The sequence below is a fragment of the Miniopterus schreibersii genome (assembly GCF_964146895.1).
Source record: "Miniopterus schreibersii genome assembly, chromosome: 10".
Lineage (NCBI taxonomy): Eukaryota > Metazoa > Chordata > Mammalia > Chiroptera > Miniopteridae > Miniopterus > Miniopterus schreibersii.
Window position 1 is genome coordinate 78233933 of NC_138110.1, and position 6806 is coordinate 78240738.

General features: G+C 56.9%; 1 protein-coding gene across 3 annotated transcripts in view; it reads right to left on the reverse strand.

Annotated features, from left to right (window-relative positions):
- The window catches only part of DSEL (dermatan sulfate epimerase like), a 38567-nt gene extending 37735 nt beyond the window's left edge, over positions 1 to 832 (reverse strand). For all 3 annotated transcript variants that reach the window (XM_081150350.1, XM_081150349.1, XM_081150348.1), the window contains exon 1: positions 718 to 832. The gene's annotated coding sequence lies outside the window, so the exon portion shown is untranslated. The remainder of the gene's footprint in view (positions 1 to 717) is intronic.
- Positions 833 to 6806: the final 5974 nt, after the last annotated feature.

Consider the following 6806-nt stretch of genomic DNA (forward strand, 5'->3'; position numbering starts at 1 on the left):
ATGGGGGTGGGGGGAAATGAAGGGTAGGGGCATTCTAGAGCATGGTGACTGACAGGACGAGATCTGACTTTGGGTGGTGGGCACACAAGCCAATATACAGATGATTTATCCTAGATTTACCCCTGAAACCTATATAACCTTATTAACCAATGTCACCCCAATAGATTTAATTAAAAGCCTCTTAATTTATAAATGTTTTTATTGAAATGCAGTCTTTCCAGAGATCAGTCTGCTCTATGATTCTTGTTGTTTAGGTCACAAAGGGCTCAGGGACAAAAAGCAAAAGTTGCAAGGCCCCTTTCTGATTCCGTTGGAGGGTTTAGCTTTCCGGGGATCAGGAGTCTCTGTAAGGGACCGGTCACCTCGCTGGGAGGGGAGCTCCCGACAAGGTGCGGGGCAGAGGGGCCTCCGCTCCCCGCTCACCTGTGGCTGCTCCGCCGCGCGAGGCGCCAGCAGGGGGAGCCCGGACCCAGACTTAAGACGCAGCCGCCCGCGCGCCTCCGGATGGGAAGAACCGACCCAAGTTTCAGTCCTGGGCAAGTCTCCTCCGTGGGAATCGCTAACGCCGGGAGTTTCCCGACCCGCCCCGCCTGTTGCATTTTTTTTTTTTTTAATGCGCTTCCTCCGGAGGTGCCGCCCCACCGCGCGCTCCCCGCTCCCCGCACTCGGGCGGCGGCTTGGAAACAGGAGACCCCCTGCCCGGCCAAGTCCACTCACCTCGGCGGGTCCGGACGGGCCCCGGGCAGCGCCGGGCCCACTGCGGCGGCCGTGGGGCGTCCGAGGAAACTGCTGTGCGCACGAGGCCGGGCCGCGCCGCCCCGCAGGGCCCCTGCGCCCCGGGCCCGCGCTCCCCGCGCTGCCCGCGCTCCAACAGGCTGCGGCCCCGCGCTCGGCCCCCGCTCGCGCCGCGCGGACACGCCTGCCCCCGGGAGCGGCGGACGTGCCCGGGCCGCCCGGCCGCGGGAGGCGGATGCGCGCGGAGGGCGCTCGCGGGGGCGCCGTGTCCAGGGCGCGCCGGCGTCCCCCAGCCGAGGCCGCCCCGCCGCCGCCGCTCGGTGCCAGCTCTGGGCGCGCGGCGCGGGGTGGGCGGGAGACGGCGACGCGGGCCGGGGGCGGGGCGGGGCGGGGCGGGGCCGGGATGGGCGGGGCCTGGGGCGCGGGGCGGGGCAGGGGGCGGGTCGGGGGGGCTGGGTGCGCAGGGCTGCGGGGCGGGGGGCGGGTCTCGAGCGGGCGCCGCGGGGCCGGGACGGGGCGGGGGCTGGGTGCGCGGGGCTGCGGGGCGGGGGCGGGTCTCGAGCGGGCGCCGCGGGGCCGGGGCGGGGGCGGGCACCGCGGAGCCGGGGCGGGGCCGTGCGCCCGGGAGTCCCCGCGGGAGGGGCCCCAGGTCCGCGTGCGCCCCGCTGCGGCGGCCGCGCTGCCGGAGGGGCCGTGGGGGGCGCGCGCGTGGGAAGTCCTCGCCCCCCCGCCCAGCCCCTCTGTTGCGCGGCGAGGGCCCCGGGATGCGCGGGGGGCGGGTGCGGGAGGCCCTGGGCCCGAGGACAAGCGGGCACGGGCGGGGTGACGCCGTGGGGTGTCAGCTGTCACCCTGCGGGGAGGGCTGAGGGCCGAGGAGGGGCGCGGTGCCGGGCACGCGGGTGCTGTGGTTCAGGAGAGAAAATCAGAGCCGCGGGGCGGGTGAGAGTGGCCAGGGGCGCCGACGCGAAGGGCCGGGCGGCGGAAAAGACTCCTTAGCGTTAAGGGCCCAAGTAGTTTCCCTGGGGCATAACCGCGGGAAGGGGTGCGACGGGCACTGAAGAAATGGTGCCGACCCGGGACGCAGCCCCGACCGGCGGGAGGCCGCGCCCCAGGACGCCGCTGTGGTTCGGGGGGACCCGGGGCGCGGTGACTCCCGTCCGCTCCACCCCCTGAGCTCCCGGGCACCTGAGGCTGCACCTGGGCACCAGCGGGCCAAGGCCCGGCCTCAGGGTGAGAACAGGGACACAGGGAACCGTGCAGCGCTGTAAGCCAGCGAGCCCAGCCCCGTTAAAGAAGGGGCGTCATATGCGTCTGTACTCAGCCCTTGCGTCGTTTGTTTTATGCTCAATATTTTAGATCACTTTGCTTAGATCACTTCCCGGGAAAACCAAACAACAGACGGTTGCTAGGAGAATCCGGTTCAGTAACTTACCTCCCGGGTGAAAAGAGGCCTCCACCTCCTACCCTTCCTATTTTGTTCCCTGGGGGCCCTCCCCCAGTCCTGATGGCCTGGCTGCTTTTCCTTGGGCGCTGCGGTGAGGATGCCTGTCCCCTGCCCTGCTGCACAGCCTCCTCTGCCCAGCCGCCCTCGCTTACTAGTTGAAATCTGTCGCATTCTTCAAATCATCCTTAGCTCAGGTGCCCGAGTTCTTCCGTAAACACCTCCGAGGTCTCCCTGACCAGGATGGAGCGCTGGAGCACGTCATGATGTGTGTCTATATTCAGCCCTTACATCGTTTGTTGTATGCCTAATATTTTACCTGACTCCTGTGCTCTCTGAAAATCTCCTTCGAGTCACACACCGTCACCCCCGTCCCCTGTCCCCTTGGTAAGCGCTGTGTCTGTGTTTGAAATGGGTTGACGACTAACAGTGGGCCTCAGGTGGAGCATGGCCTCCTCCACTGAGCTTCATTTCCGAAGCACGAGTCTTCCTCTGAACTCCAGAAGCAGAGCTTCCTGTGAACATCTGGATCGGCCCCTACGTGGCCCACAGGTTAGGAAGATGACTCATGGCTTCCAGCCTCGGTTATGGGAGAGCATAGAGTTGGGGGAACCAGGAGCCCAACTGCAGAGATTCTTATAAGTTTCTGCCAAGAGGTACTTTGGAAACTGCCTGGGAATTGGTGTTATAAACAGTGAGTCAATATGCTCCCCAATTTTCAGAACAAAATATGTGGATGGGGTTCTTTTATCCTGTGGATCCCAAGTTCCCTGGGATGCCAAGGCAGGGTGAATCAGGGAGAGTATTATGAGCACTAACATCTGGCAGGTGAATATTTTAACTTCCACCCGACCTTTTTTTCAGGTTAATTAACATCCACAGGGTCATTTTCACTTTACGGATGGTTGGATTCAGGTAGAGACATTGCGGCCTTTAGGTTGGGCCCTTTGCCTCTGCGCTGAAGCTGTGGATGCAGCTAAGCTCTGGGCATTTCCAGGCGAGCTTTCAGGCGAACCCACATTAAGCATCGTCTCCCAGCTGGGAGTGCGTTGAAATGAAGCAGGAGCTACAGTTGACCAATGCTGATCATTGGCAGAAGGAGTGGGTGGTAAATGGCACTATGAAAAATGGAGAGAGGCCCTGGCCAGGGAGCTTGGTTGGTTGGAGCGTCTTCCCTCTACAGCAAGGTTGCAGGCTCCATCCTGGGTTAAGGCACATACAAGAAATAACCAGTGAATGCATAAATAGGTGGGATGACAAACTGACATCTCTCTGAAAATCAATCAGTAAAAATTCAAAAAGAAAAATGAAGAGAGCCTTGTTTTCTGGGAATTAAAAGTGGATAGCTCCAATTATTTATTGCTCCTTCCACACAGGAAGATGATACAGAGTTAGTTATAAATAATGCATCCAACCTTGGAAGGGATGAGCTATATGTTATGTTATTGTGCATTAAAAACCTTTATGAGTGTGGCAAGAGACACATATACCAACAGCTGCTAAATTCAGAATCCTGGAGCAGTGTCTTATTTTATGTAAGCAAAGAACAGTACAGTACAGTCTATTGCTCTGGGGATTTCCAGCTATATAAAAAGATCTTAAATCTACATAAGATTTTACTCGTGATTTCAAAGCACTTATAAAAATCTGCTTTCTTTATTTGAATATCTTTCAACCAAACTACCAGCCATGCCACTTAAAACAGATGATGCTTTCTAGACTAGATTTCCCAAGACAGGGCCCTCCTTCCTTCCTTCCTTCCTTCCTTCCTTCCTTCCTTCCTTCCTTCCTTCCTTCCTTCTTCCTTCCTTCCTCCTTCCTTCCTTCTTCCTTCCTCCCTCCTTCCTCCCTCCTTCCTTCCTCCTCTCTCCTTCCTCCTTCCTTCCTCCCTCCTTCCTCCTTTCCCCTCCCTCCCTACCTCCTTCCTCTCTCTTCTCTCCCTCCTCCTCCTTCCTCCCTCCTCCCCCCTCCCTCCTTCCTTCCTCCTTCCTCCCTCCCTACCTCCTTCCTCCCTCTTCTCTCCCTCCTTCCTCCTTCCTCCCTCCTCTCTCCTCCTCCCTCCCTCCTTCCTTCCTCCTTCCTTTCTCCCCCCTCCTTCCCCCTTCCTTCCTCCTTCCTCCCTTCTTCTTCCTTCCTCCTCTCCTTCCCCTTCCTCCCTTCTTCCTTCCTCCCTCCTTCCTTCCTCCTCTCTCCTTCCTCCTTCCTTCCTCCCTCCTTCCTCCTTCCTCCTTTCCCCTCCCTCCCTACCTCCTTCCTCTCTCTTCTCTCCCTCCTCCTCCTTCCTCCCTCCTCCCTCCTCCTCCCTCCCTCCTTCCTTCCTCCTTCCTCCCTCCCTACCTCCTTCCTCCCTCTTCTCTCCTTCCTTCCTCCTTCCTCCCTTCTTCCTTTCTCCCCCCCTCCTTCCCCCTTCCTTCCTCCTTCCTCCCTTCTTCTTCCTTCCTCCTCTCCTTCCCCTTCCTCCCTTCTTTCTTCCTCCCTCCTTCCTACTTCCCTCCTCTCTTTTCTTCTTCTTTTAATTCTTTAAAGCTAGCCCGGAGCTGGCACTCTGTGTCGAGTGTGTGTTGAATATTGAACATGAATGATCACCCTTATTTTATGGCAGAAGAGAAGAAAGGTCATAATCCTCTAAAGAGCAGAATTGGGAGCTCATTCCCTCCCAGCCATGCTGAGGAGCTTGCTGGTTGGAGCTTTGTCTTGGGGTGACTTCATTCAAGTGGCACCTAAGACTAGAAACTCAGCCAACATGATAAGGAGAATTTCTGCAAGAGCTGCGTGTCTTAAGGCAGGTAATGTCAGGTGCTGAGCCTCAGCGCGAGGTAAATACCCCACCGCCTTACAGAGAGAGAAAGTTCAACAGTTAAAACAAACCGAGATGCCACATGACGTCCCTCGACTGAAACCTTTTGCCTGTGACCTGTGGTGGTGGTGACCTCGCCATAACTGGGGCAAAGGCATCCAGGGACTACCTGCTGTGCCCCAGCCCCTGACCACGCGCAGGCCTCCAGCGCATGGCTTGCAGGGAGCCCGGGCGTGTGGATCTCTGGGGGACTTCATTATCCCGCCCTCAGCGTGGCCCTTCCGTGACAGGGTTCTGGCTGAGACTCGGATGGAGATTTCCTGAGCCAGTTACAAGGCAAGATGTGTGTTAGAGTGATCCACGAGCCCTGCTAGAACCAGTGTTTGCCCCAGCGTTTGGCGAGATAGCCGCTGAGACAGCACAGAAACAGACGCCCAAGCTTAAGCTGCAGATTTTATTGCTCAATTGACCAGCAGTCATAGCCACACCGATAATAAAGACAAAACCGCGGATTTAACGCAGGCAGTGGAATGTGGAAATACTCTTTCTGCAATGGCTTTGAATGCACCGCATCTCAGAGTGGCAGGGATTTTGCCCGCAGAGCTGCTAATGAAGATGCAGCTGGGAGTCCTCCTTGAGTTTGTTTATCCGGCTCCACAAGAGCCTGTCTGACAGTAACTGGATTTTTTAAAATTTTAAAATACTGAAAGCCAAGTTTGGAGGAAAGAAGTTTCCCTGGAAGTCCACTGAAACCTTGTGTTTCTGCTTATACACAGTTTTCCTCTTATCGTCAAAGGAAGTTTTAGACAAAGTGAAGCTTGCAAGGAGAGCGCAGGATGGGGCTCTCCCTCCATCCCCTCCATCCCCTCCCTGTCTCATACCAGGGCCTCAACTCTGGGCCACGCTGGCCCCTCAGGAAGCCTTGGGCAGTGTCTGGAGAAAGTGTTGACTGCCACAGCCAGGGGGCAGGGGACTGTGGGCATGCGGTGGGTAGAGGCCAGGGATCTACTAAACATCCTTCAGCCCCACCCCAGCCCCGCACAAAGAATGATCCAGGCCCTGACGTCAATACTGCTGAGTTTGAGAAACCCCACCCTCGCCCGCTGATTCTAAAAATCTATGATGCGCAAATGGTTGGTAATTGTTTAAATCAAGTCCTGAATCATCCTGCAGGCTCTCACTCCCCATTTTTCGTTAGTTCCAGAGCCAGCTCTTACTCCTTTGCTCACTCAGGGCTGCCTGCCATTTACCAGGCACTGGGTCCCTATCTCTGCACCTGGCCAAGGACAGTCCTAAAACCAGCTGTTTTGCCTCATATAAGAGCCTGGGCTAGGCTGCCAGGCACATCTGGCAGTAAATCAATCACTACAGAACAATATGGGGGGAAAAGTGACTTTAAGGTGATCAGAAATGCTCTTCTGATGTTCAAAAAAAAAGCAAACCCCGTCACACACAGGCGAACACACCCATGCACACCTCGACCGCCTCTATTATTGTCAGAATTTTTTCCTGTATAGGACTGTTTTTCAAATTAAAATTCTTGAACCACCAGTATCAGAAAGCCCTGAGTTTTGTTAAAAATGCCTGTTTCTCCAAAGGATTAGGACTCTGGGTGAGTGACCCAGTAACCTGCACCTCTCGAGTGCTCCTGAGGTGTGCGCCACACCAGACAGTCATTCTTTGCTTCTTCCAGGAACACCTGAGGGATATCTCTGAGGGACCCTGTGGCATGTGACAGAGACATCCTCTGGCTCCCAGGAGCACAAGGACATCGAGGGAAAGGAGCTGATGCTCCGGAATAACCCAGAGACCTAGGGAGCTACTCTGCAGCCA